Genomic DNA, 13,382 nt, shown 5'->3' with positions numbered 1-13,382 from the left:
CCCAACTCCCAACAGGCTGTTTTAAAAATATAACTCTTCAAATCTCTTTCAGAAAAATCTGGCTCTCGTTGGGCACTGAACTAGTAAAAAATGAACAGAATGTGTTAAACTGAAGACTGGCTTTGTGTGGCTGGAGTGAAACCCTCGGCAGTTCCAAAATGAAGGAAAGGCAGAGACTGGGCCACCACCACTCTTCCCTTGAAAGATTACTGGCCTGGGAGAACAGACCTTGCCCTCATCCCAGCATATACAGGTGGAGTGCTTATGGCCAGCTCCTGCCCCCCTAGTCCTTCCTGTCAGAAGCCTAGCTGGGGAGGGAGACAGAGCCCATCTGGCCGATGCTGAGGGAAACAGAGGGGGAGGAGTTGGCCTGGTGGAGGTGATGAGGCTGTTGGCTTGGTGAGGCTTGCTGGCTGCCGGCTTGCTCGGCTGCAAGGAGGTCGGGCCCTGCTTCTTTAGAATCTAAACAGAATGCAGAAGCTATGTTAAATCTCTGACACTCAGAGAGTGCCCGCTTCCCCCCACAAACCATCACAGCAATCTTGTGAGAGCAATTCAGACTGGTATTCTGCAGTGTTTCAGCCTGCTTATTTGTATTGACCATGTGGCTGACCTGGGATTAATCCTGGGTCAGCCAGGAGATATAATATGATTGAAAACTGCATTGCCCTCTGCCTGACCTGAAGTGAACCCAGGTCAGCTCTGGCCATCATAAAAAGCTGGTGGGCACACTCCAGGAGTCCTGTGTGAATGGCCCTTGAACGATGGCTGCAACAGGTCAGCTTGACCCAAGTTGCTGCAGAGATTTAGAACATCTTTGGCGCAAGATACTTTGCCCTGTTTCCTTGCTCACAGCAGTCCTTTCTTTTTGGATTCTTTCTTCCAGACATTCAAGTTATTTTTCTATGGTATTCTTGTACATCACTATGAGCCTGATCTTCAAATCCCATGAGCCTCAAATCAACTTCAATGGGACAAATCTAGAATGAGGGGCTTGAAGAATGCATTTTGTCCCATGGGGAGCCCAGCTGTATGACCTCCTATCAACAGAGAAGGTGTTTTTTAGATGGAGGCATTCCAGAGAAAATATGCTCGGAGGCCAGATCAGCTGTCCCACTTGTGATGTGGATGCTGCTGCTTGGTTCTGGTACATTGGGAGATCTGTTTTATTGCAGTGGAATAAAACAGTGGATAGGAATACAGAGCTTTTCCTCTTGGCCAATGCAATGAGAATTCCTAGTAAGACAGTCTCTACCAAAACTGGCTTGCATGTATTCTTAACATTTTCTGCTTCAGGGTCTGCTAATTTGCCAGCAGGACAGACTTATCTCCACAGATAAATGATCCCAGCTCTTTAACAAAGAAATCAGCATTGATGTCTACAAGTGAACAAAATCTTCCCTCCTCCTTCGAAAACTCCCACATCTGTACTTGCAGTTAAAAATTTGGGTAAATCTCTTTAAGTACGGTCAAATTGCCTAACTGCTCAAAGCACTTGTCATAAACGATCTTGCTAATTCTAACAACATCCCTATGTACCTCCATAAATCTGTGTACTCATTTTTTAAAGTCGCCCATGGTCAAGCCAATTAAAATGCTTGGAATTCTGTGACTAGATCTCCCAAATGTGTTTTCTGATTATTTTTAAATAGCAGCCACAGATGACTCAGTTCAGATCAGGACGAAAGCATGAGGAAAATGTAAGTCTTTCCCCCGCACTATTTTCCTGACCTGAAACAACCCTATAGAACTGTTATTTGCCCCACTGGGCCAATACAAAGTTCCTGTTACAGGTCCTGATGGGCAAAGAACTGCCCAGAGCTGGGGAGCGATGGGGAGGAGAGCCTCATCTACTAGACCGCAGTCCTGGTCCAACTTGGAGGTCCATGCAGCTGCTTTTAAAAACACAACACTGCAGAGAAATGGTTCGGCTCAGGTGGTGATGGAGAGTGCCCTCAAGTCACAGCTGACGTATGGCGATCCCGTGGTGGGGCTTTCATGGGAAGAGACTAACAGAGGTGGTTTGCCATCGTCTGCCTCTGCAACCCTGGTCTTCGTTGGAGGTCTCCCATCCAGAGACTAACCAAGGCCGACCCTGCTTAGCTTCTGAGATCTGAGGAGATCAGGCTGGGCTATCCAGGTCACGGCAGTTCAGCTCAGAAGGCAGCTCTTATTAGGAATAGGGTTGCCAACTCCGGGTTGGGAAATTCTTGGAGATTTGGGGGTGGAACCTCAGAAGGATGTAGCTTGAGGAGGGGAGGGAGCTTGGTGGGGTATAATGCTATAGAGTCCATACCCTCCAAAGCAGCCATTTTCTCCAAGGGGACTGACAATCTCTGTAGTCTGGAGGTCAGTTGTAATTTTAGGTTATCTCTAGGCTCCACCTCAAGGTTGGCAACCCTAATGAGGGATAAAGTCTTTGCCACACTGATTGTCTTGTTACCTTAAACCGGTATGTTTGCGTTTGTTATTCTGGTCCCTCACCCCTCACTCCCTGTTCTACAATCTCATTCCAATTTCATTATTTTGTCTTACCAGGAGTATTTGCTATTATATTCAAATATTATTATAGTTCATAATAAGCCGACTAATTGACTGAAAGTTTTTATCATACATAATCCAACTTGGGCCCCAGTGAGAAAGGTAGACTATAAACAGAAGTAATAATAATACATGGAACTCCCAGAGCCCACAGTGACAGCTCTTGGGTACAAGGGCCTTTTCTCCCCATTTCTTTTCTCTTTTGAGGACTCTGGGGTTTTTTTCGGTAACGCTTCTCAGTCATTCTGCACTCGCTGCAGTTGCACATTGCTTCTGATCCCTACCTTTCTGTTCCTTGCTCCCAGGCACCTTGTGGCTGCTCTCGTTCTCCTCCCCTGCCTGCCCGTGACTGGAACACCTTTGCCCTTGGCTTGGCTGCTGATGGCCTTGCGGCGATCTCTGTCTCAGAGGAAATACTGTGCCTGGAAAAGGTTGCTGAGCTATGAGGTATGGGGTGGGAGTCAGTAGTGAGAGCCTGGGGACCCTGTGCACTTCCATCCCGAGTGGGGCACAGGAAAAGCCACTTGGAAGACTCAGTGGGGTGAGAGAGAGATCCATTGGTGGGACACAGAAGGGCAATAGCTGAGGGCTGCTGAGTGTGGAGCTGGCTGCAGTAGGGACGTCAACATTTGCCTCTGAAATCCACCCCTCCTTGATAGCTTGTGGCCTGCAGATGGTTTTTGGTGTGGAGCTGGGGGCAGGGTGATAGGTAGCCAAGTTAGGCGGGAAATGGTGGTGGCTGATACTAGAAGCCCCTCCTAGGCTTGGTTTGACTGCTTGGATGCCAGAGACCATGAGAGAACTGGCCAGCTGCGGACCCCGGGGTGGGGCAATTGAAAACAGGTGGACATTTTTATACTGTTGGGGAAGAGGATTGCCATGGAGCAAAGGAAGGAAAAGGGGTCCTGAGACTTGCTCCCCATGAACACTAAGTGGATCTGGAGGCATCTGGGTTCCTTTCAGAGCTATGTCCTTGGAGGGCTTTATAGCATGAGTGCTGTAGGGTGGTATGAAGTACTGGGGGTGCTGTTGGAAGGAACTGGACATCCCAAAGTTGTGAGCTGTCTCTAACGGGTGGGAGAAAGCTGGAGAAGCCATCAGAGCAGGCGCAGAGCTGACTGGGGGCAGAAGGCCAGATGTGGCAAGAATAGGACCGGGCTGAGGGGGATTTTTCAGCACCATCAGGGCTTCGGCTGCCTCTTTCTGGAGCTGTTGTTCAGAACAGGATGAGAAGATAAACCCTCTGGTGGGCCAGACTGAAACATGAGCAGAAGGGGTTGGCTGAAAGAGAGAAGAAAGACCATTAACTGCATGATTAATGAGCATACATTGGCAGGGTTAATGAATGCCTAATTAACAGATCCCACTTATTCCTTTTATAAGGCTGAGAAACAAGAAGGATAATTGTGTACCCCACTCCCTCACCCAAATACTCCCACAACGGAGACTTCGGAAATATGTAGAGGGCCTAACTCCAAGTTGACTTGTGTGTTATTTGGGGCATGGAATCTATTAATATAGGTTTCTAATTTCTGGGATTGAGGTGGAGTGCCTGCTGCTTTCTGGGGATACTTGGTGAAATGGCTTGCAATTTAGTCATTTAACTCCTTGCCTGCACTGTGTAACAACTCTGCTCCAATGGACAGTGTGGAGGCTACAAACCCCACTAAATTCACTGAGGCTTACTTCAGAGGAAACGTGCATAGGATTGGGCTGCTGGCCTTGTCTATTCATTTTCCTTGGTCTTCCTCAACTGCATGTTCCTTTATTCCACTCGGCCCAGAAATTTACTGGGCCAGAAAGGATAAGGAGTGTCTTTCACTTGTTGTGGGATAATGTATCGCTTGCTTCCAATTGAAACCTACTTCTCTGTTCCTGCACTTCAAAACCAAAACACACAACCAGCTGGCCACCCAACTCTCATTCTCTGCTCCCTGCCAAACCATGGCACTGGTCCAAGGAACTGTCCAGCAAATGTGAGGATCTAACAAACTGGAAGTGTCCAGTGGCAGAGAAGAAGCCACCCACAAAATGGGTTAGGGGACTGTTAGTGGGGAAGCCCCAGTGCAAATTTCAGTAAAAGATGCTATCCATTCCTAATACAGAGATGTTGAACTACTCTCTCTCTCTCTCTGTGAGAATCTTACACTCTGGTAGGCCAGAGACTGGAAATGGAACCAAAAAGCAACGAATCCTTACTGGGTATGTATGCACATTCACACATGCGAAAGAAAAGGCAAACGGAATAATCCCAGTTATTAGTTTCAATACTTTCTGGAATAAGTGAAAAACTATTTTAAAAGTATGTTCCCTTCTTTGTATAGATTGAAAAATGAAAAAAGACTCCTGGTTCATTGGATCTTGTTCTGCAGCACATAAGGGCTAAAATACCTGACCTCCCAACGCGATGGTCTTTGGCCGTCTGCTTAAATCCATGTTGCCGCTCAGCGGGTTTAATGCCAGGCGGCTGAAGGAGAAAAAGAGAGAGCATGTCAGTCCTGTTTATAAAGGGCCTCAGTGGCAGCTTGCTTCCTACTCACCTTCTGTCCTAGCTAAACCACAAATTGTTGAGGGGGAAGTGGGGGGGGGGGGCCTTCTGCAGCTGTCACTCTCCCAAGTTCACTTCACATTTCCACCCACAACTTGCTGTTTGCAGTAAATGTTTGTTAGTATAGACAGCTGTTGCTGTGCCAGTGCCAGGAAATAAATGATACATAAGTCGTATTGCCCGTGGGACAATTTCTGTTGAAGCATAGGAGCATATAGGACCCCAAGTTATACACAATCATTACTTAAAGAATTTTAGCCATCATTGTTCCGGCAATAAAAAAAATTCACCAGCATTTCGTTTCTCTAATTATCCTCTCTAGTTTAGTAGGTGCAAGTTCATGTTTAGGAAGCTCCCAGTTATTTCCCTGATAGCTTTAAATGTGCACTATGCTCAAGTACTAGAGAATTACAATATACCTAGTCAGATCAGCAGGTCCAGGTAAGCACCAAGAAGTACCAGGGGCCTGGTGAAACATCTGTCCTGAGGCTGTCGCATAACTGTCAGGCATGTACAAGCCTTCATTGCCATTACAACCTGTAGGGAAAAGAAATATGTTGCTGCTGACAGCCCTTGAATATAAAGGTCAATAGGAAATTTACAGTATGAAAAAACAGGCCTTGAGGGTACTGATTCTGCGGGCCTAACTAAATATTAGGGTTTCCCCAGATCCGTGCAATCCATAAGTTTGTGAGTTTCCTTCTGGGAACAGGTGTATGGGGGCCCAATTGAGATTAGGAAAAGGCTTTAGCCTTCTCCCCACCACACACCATTTTCCCAATCTGAATTGGCCAGGGTGGGCAGCTGTTGGCCCTGTTAAGGGCTTCCTGTGTACTGATAGGGATAAGCAACCTCTTCTTGTGTTCTGCATTTTCCTAATTGGGCCCTGAATGCCTGAAATGGAATTTTCAGTTGAGAACTTACAGGCACATGTCCGGCCAACAGTCCTCGTAGTAGTCCCATCCTAAGGACTGTGTATTGTGTAGTTAGGCCCGTAAGGCAACATCTTTTTGTTTGGGGCCAACTTGAAGCATACCAAGGTCCTAGATTGTTTGAACTTCATATATATTTTAGCACTAAGTATCTGACTAACAGAGTTTGACTCTTGAAAGCTTATAACCTGAAAATCTTGTTGATCTTTTAAGTACTACAAGACTCATATCTTGCTATTTTAGCACTAACTATGCTACAATGGAGATAATACTGAAAAGGTAAAATATACGCCCATGCTAGTATGGTGATTGTCACTGGGTCTAAGAGTAACAACAACATTCAATTTTTATACAGCCCACCAGGACAACTTTTGAGCTAGTCACAGTTCTCTGGAGCTCTCTCAGCCCCATCCACCTCACAGGGTGTTTTGTTGTGGAGATAATAATGGCATACTTTGTAAACTGCTTTGAGTGGGCATTAAGTTCTCCTGAAGGGCGGTATATAAATCGAATGTTGTTGTTGTTGCTGTTGTTGTTATTATTAATGCCCTCTCAGTATGGTTTACAAAGTATGCCATTATTATCCCCACAACAAAACACCCTGTGAGATGTTATTATTATCCTCATGACAATCACCTTGTGAGGTGTTGTGCTCATAATTCTACAGGGGTAGCCATGTTAGTCTGTTGTAGCAAAATTAATTTGGAGTCCAGTTTGACCTTAAAAGACTAACAACATTTTGTGACACAGGACTCCTGAGTAATTTTGTTATGCTGTGTTATTACTGAGAAGCTGGGAAACAGCATGTCTTGCCCAAGACTTCCCAACATGATTGCTGGCCACACAAATTCGAAGTCCTACTTTTTAGCTGTTCAGTTACACCAGCTCTGTCATCAGAGAAACAGAGTACCCACCTCCCACAGTTTGACCATCAAAGGTATGTTCATGAGGCAAGAACTGGCAGAAGGATGCAGGGGGCACAGGAAGGGGTGGTGAAAACCAAGCAGTATGAGGTGGTTGATGTCCTCCAAGAGCCCATGGCAACTCTGTCACTTTAGAACAGCGCGGGAGTGGCAGCCAGGAAGCTTCCTAGAGAACAATGCACAATATATATATATATATTACTAGCAAAAATACAGCTAGCACATATGGCAAATGACAACAAGGGAGATTAAGGGTTCTTTTGCCTGTCAGGGATAGACATAGAACACTTATAGGAAACGCTTTGTATGCTTCATGATCTGCTTGCATTTCCTGACTTCCAAGTGAAGATGCCATGAAATATGTTAGTTCCAATTGCAAAACCTCTATAGCACCACATAGGAAGTTCTCTACAGTGGTAAAGCCATTGAAAAAGGCACCCCCTCCCCCAACCACTTCCCAGAGCCTGATGAAGGAGGTGAAGGGATCCAAAGGGGGCTTCACTGGGTCCATCACAAGCTACACTTGAATTCCAGAATGCCTCAGCCGTGAAGATAGAAACATCCATAGTGACTTCCCAGTTTCTCTACCCACACCCATCAACAGATATGAGAAAGAAACAGTGCATAGGATTCAGGTTTAAGACCAATCTAAAATGGTCTGGGGACCCTACTATTTGCTCCACTGGGATGAACATAGGTCATATGGCCTGCTGTCACACCCTAGTCCCAAACCAAATTGGTCCTCTGAACACCTGATAATTGAGGGTTGGGGTTTTCTTAAATCTGGGAGCTCTGGACATGGAAATTCCAAATCCTCCTCAGGGCCGCCTTATCTTGGAAAAAAGATCAATTACCTGTATATAAAGAGACTAGTAACAAAGCCTGTTGTGAGGGGAAAATACAGCGGGCTCTAGAAAGGACAGGGCAGGTGGGTCAGGCATTGCCACCTCTGCCGCCCCGATCTGATGGGGGAGAGGGCAAGGCACCCTCTCTAGTGCTCAAATGGGAGGGGTAGGCACCCTCGTGCTCACCTGTGCCTGGCAGTCACCCAGTTCCACCCCATTCAGGCTGGACCAGGCAGCTGGCATGGTAGGGAGCGCTGCTGGGGGGAGGGGAGCAGGCACCATGGCACACACCTGCACCTGCGCCTGCCTGCTGCCCAGTTTGGCCTGTTTGGGCCAAACAGGCAGCTGGAGGCTAGGGTTGCCAGCCTCCAGGTGGCAGCTGGAGATCTCCTGGAATTACAATTGATCTCCAGGCCACAGAGATCAGTTCACCTGGAGAAAAGGGCTGTTTTGGAGGGTGGACTCTATGGCATTATACCACGCTGAGGTCCCTGCCCAAACCCTGCATTCTCCAGGCTTCACCCCCTAAATCTCCAGGTGTTTTCCAACCTGGAGCTGGCAACCCTACTGGAGGCGTGGGGAGTGCAGGGGGGGAGAGGAGCAGGCAGCCTTATGTGTCCTGCCTGTGCCTGCCAACCCCGTTTGGGCAGCTGGAGGTGTGGAAAGCACGGCGGGGGGAGGAGAGCAAGAAGCCTGACGTGCTCATGCTTGTGCTGGCCAGCCCTGTTCAGGCAGCTGGAAGTGTGGGGAGCACGGCAGGGGAGGGGAGAAGGCAGCCTGATGTGCCTGCATCTGCCAGCCCCGTTCAGGCGGCTGGAGGTGTTGGAGCTGCAGGGGAGGGGAGCAAGCAGTCTGATGCACTCCTGCCTGTGCCTGCCAATCCCGTTCAGGCTGAACCGGGTGGCTGCAGGTGTGGAGAGCATGGCCGGGGGGGAGTAGGCAGGCTGACGTGCTCGTGTGCCTGCCAGCCGTGAGGACTCACCCCTTATCTCCGCTAGGGGCGCATGAGCACGCCTGTGCAGTGGAATCGAGGTGAGTCATCTCGAACACGCTTACCCTTTTATGAAGTAAGATGAAGTCACCAAATGAACTTCTGCGAGTGTCAACCACAGTCTGTTGTGGAAATTGGGTTGTCAACTCCAGGGTGGGAAAATCATGGAGATCTGGGGTGAAGCCTGGGAAGGGGAGGGAACTCAGCAGGATATTACACCATAGAGTCACCCTCCAAAGCTGGAAGCAGGAAATGATCCTGTCAAACAAGAACCAATAGAGCAGGGATCCTGCCCCTTTTCTCACTTTTCTCATGGCTCTCCGCTTCTGTCGTCTGAGGAGTCCCGGGGCCCCTCTGAGTCCATCCTCTGAGTCATTTGATGGCTCTTCGTTCTCCTTCTTCCCTGTATAGTGAAGAAAGGATAGTTTGTGAATTACCTGACACAAGTGATGGGCTCTGCCTGTGAACCTGAATGATGTTATAACAAAACCCGTAGTTTGTTTGGTCTTCGAGAGTGTAAAAGTTAGAGATGAAAGAGTAAATCAATTCATTGTTTACAAATGAAAGATGTAATAACCTCATGATTCAGCAGATTAATGAGTGGGGTTAAGAGTCTGATCCTAAGGGCCTAACTACACACGTTTCAGTAAAAGCAATATTACAATACTGTAGTTTTTTAAAAATAGGACATGGCTTATTTGGAGATTTGTTTAAGTGCTCTGCAGTCAAATCCTAGACATGTTTACTTGGAAATAAATCTTACTGAGTTCACTGGATCTTAGGATGCTTAGTGAGCATAGGATTGTGGCCTTACAGCCCAATACTATACATTTTTACTCAGAAGTAAGCCATTCTGTGTTAATTGAAGTTTAGTTTCAAGTAAGTATGCTTAGGATTACCGCCTTAAATCACCGTTTTAGTGTCGAGTATAACGTAGTAAAATATATGATATGAGAAACACCTCTTAAAGTAAAATATGTTAACTTGTGTTGGTCCCCCCTCCATATTTCCACTTAGTCAAAGAGCTTTAATCAGATTAAAGGAAAGGATATAGCTATTTTACCTAACCCTCCTTTGCATGACTTGATCCCTTTCAATGATTTGACTAAACGGAAAGAGTCTGATGGGCAGCTGTCCTGAACTTCCTGTAAACTGCTGTCTAGCTGCTTTCTCAGCTCTATTTCCTGCTGCCTACGTAAGGCCACCTGGGCAGCCATGACACGGCGCCGCTGCCTGAAAGAAAAACTTTCTTTTACATTTTAAATTAGCAGAGAAAACAAATAAAAATACAGTACAAATATAGCATATAATAATTGAAAATGGTGAACCTTTGGTGACTAAGGGTCTCCCTCACCAAATAGTTTGGGCAACAAGTTGACCCCCCTTTTGTCATGACATATAATAATATTAACAACTTGCTGAGCTAGCGAATGCAAGCAAAGCACAATGGGGGATGTAGTATTCAGGCACCCTTTCAGTCCCGTGTGTGTGTGTGTGTGTGTGTGTTATGTGCTGTCAAGTTGCCTCCAACATATGGCGACCCTATGAATGAAAGACCTCCAAAATATCCTATCATTGACAGACTTGCTCAGATCTTGCAAACTGGAGAATGTGGCTTCTTTTATTGAGTCAAACCATCTCATTTTAGGTCTTCCTCTTTTCCTACTGCCTTCTACTTTTCCAAGCATTAATGACTTTTCTAGGAAATCTTGTCTTCCCATATAATCAAGCCCTTATTCATAGAGGAACAGTGCCACCTACTGAGACTCACACTATAATATCTGCAGTACATCCCCAACTAATGCAAAAGGGTTTGACAGTTTGCTCTTTCTTACAATTATTTACTGCATTTTAACCCATCCTTCCTCCAAGGCATTCAGAGTTCACCCTGCCTCCATTTTATTCCCACAACACTGTGAAGTAGGTTAGACGGAGAGAGAGCGACTGGCCCTGGACCACCTAGTAGAATATGGCTGAATAGGGATTTGGCTTCCTCCTTCCTAGTCCCATACACTGACCACTACAACATAAGTACTCCCGCTCCAAACGTACAGAATAAGGATGCATTTGTCACACTGGCAGCTCTGGAATTGACAACAATTCTTGTGGCCTTTCAGCAGGACCGTAATGCCATGATTGCGGCAGCGGGCGCAGGTTGGAGAGCGTATGATGGAAGACAGTGCGGGGTCGTCTTGGGTGCTGCTGTCATCTGTGGTGGAGTCTGAGGGGCAGCACTGAATATGGGGGGCAGAGGTAGTGTCGAGGTCTTCCTTGTCACCCATGATGCATGAACCTGAAAGGGAAGGAAAACATGTCTTCTTTAAGAGAATGTAAGAACCCTTCCTCAATGCAATCCATTTGTTTTTATTTGGCATAGAATAGCATGGTTTGTTTAAAATGTTAGAGCTGTCTATGCAAACCTTGGCTGCATGAAACCTGTATGTTAGATACTTGGATTGGGCCCCACAGACAACTAGCCATGCATGCACCTGAAAACTCACATCTGTTTCTGCATCTTTCCCAATCTCAGTTTAGATTGCTGCTAGAACAGAACCATACAGACGAAGATAAATAAAGGCATACCAGACTTCAGGGTGTGGGATCCCCAGTGCTCAACTTTTAACACTTTTTCTCCAAGAATGAAAAAACAAGATCAAACTTTTTGAAAATTATGTACATTCATCCCAGTCCTTATTTGGAAGCGAGCCTTTACCAGTTTTTCCAGGGAATGCGTTTGCAATTAAGAATATTTAAAATTGCAGCCACAGATCTGAGATTTGTAGAGATCAGAGGCAACAAAATAGCACATATGCATACCCTGGAATCTGCTGCAAGGTCTGGTGTAGTAATTGCCACCTGGAATGCACAAGTTACCAATAACTTGCTTCTGGGGATCTCCTGCTTTGGGAAATGACTAGACATCTGCAAAGCATCATGCCATATTTTACTGAGGTAAGATTAATATAATGGAATTGCTGTAGAGACACATTAAGAGTGCAGGATCTGGGGACCATATTGTCAGGGAAGGCATTGGAAGGGTGCCACATGGATGGTGCCCCTTTGCAGGGGTGTTTGGGCATAGCCAGTGTGTTATGGCAGACTTGCTTTGAGAAAAAGTTAATACCCTAGTGTCACTACAAGGCACTGCAAGGCTAATCTAGCAAGGTGATGTGTTGTTGTTTTTTAAGCGATGACACCGAGATAATTGCAGAGCAGTTGAGGCAATAAGCGAATGGATTGTAGTGAAGTGATGCAGGCTTTGAACAGAGGACAACTCTTGAGCGACAGTAAAGCCACCCTCCAGTTTATGAGGTAACTTTTTAATGGCATTTTTATCACATCACCTTGAAACTGAGGAATAATGAATATAGGTTATCTGTAGGGAGTCCTCTGCCAGAAACGAGGACTGTTTGTGAATCCCGCCCCCCATAAAAACGATTCTCCAGAGCGACTCGCACCCTTCACTCTCAAAGAACCAATCACGACGTTCCTAACATCCTCCGCTTAGCACCTGACCATTCAACAGCCGCCTTTTACGCATTCCGTGCCCTCGCGACCCATAAAAAAACAACGACGACTTGGATCACTTTCCGCTAAACTGTAACTTTTCGCGCCGTCTGTAGAAAATAGCCAATGGGCGGCGAGAGCGCCTGGCGCGCGCGAGAACGGGTTGAAGGGTAGAGGGGGGACGACTCCAAACATTCTAGGGGAGGGAGCGACCGTTGGGCTGAACCATTATTAAAATGGATAGAAAGGAATGTCATTGAAGCGGGGGCGGGGGAGGGAAAGGGGAGAAGCCTGTTGAATGGAGAATTTTTTTAAGCCAACACTTTTTGAGAATGAAGAGTAATGAGCAAAGAGTTTTTTAAAAAGTGGATGAAGTATAAATACTCCATAGTGCAGGGGCAAAGTTAGTTGAAGCAATCCTGAGAGGACATGAGAGAAGCTAGTACCCAGAATGCCTTGCTGCACTTTGGTCAACCCCAAATTTTGGTTTAATTGTAAAAAGTCTTTTGTAAAGAAGACTAAAATGGAGAAACTAAACTCACTCTGCTCCTGGGAGAAAGGACAGACTTCCTAATTTGTTACAAGTGGCAGCTGCAGTACTAATAAGTAACTGGGATTTTAACACCTCTGCATTGCAAAATAAGATGAATATAGACCACCCCAAATATCACAGCCATCATGCTGCTCATGCAATTGCTTTTTGCAATAGTGTCTCTTCACTGCTGCTGCACATTTGTCATGGGTACCTATCGGGTGTTGCTCTGAGCATGCACACATGATGCTGAAAGACCACTGAAAGACCACATCAAAGTCAGTATCGGCTACTCTGACTGGCAGCAGTTCTCCAGGATCTCAGGTTGAGGTCTTTAACAACACTTGCTACCTGATCTTTTTTAACTGCAGATGCCGAGGATTGAACCGGGGACCTTCTTCTCTACCACTGAGCCATGGCATGGAAAGGGGAACTCATGAGTGGGATAAACATGCCATAACGACAGTGATGTTGTATATTAAAAATGTGCATATCCCATAATTCTTATATATATATATATTCATTTATTGGATTGATTGCATCCCCCCCCCCCCCGCCTTTCA

This window comes from Eublepharis macularius, chromosome 15 (genome assembly GCF_028583425.1).
Source record: "Eublepharis macularius isolate TG4126 chromosome 15, MPM_Emac_v1.0, whole genome shotgun sequence".
Taxonomy (NCBI): domain Eukaryota; kingdom Metazoa; phylum Chordata; class Lepidosauria; order Squamata; family Eublepharidae; genus Eublepharis; species Eublepharis macularius.
Note: the sequence above shows the minus strand (reverse complement) of the source record.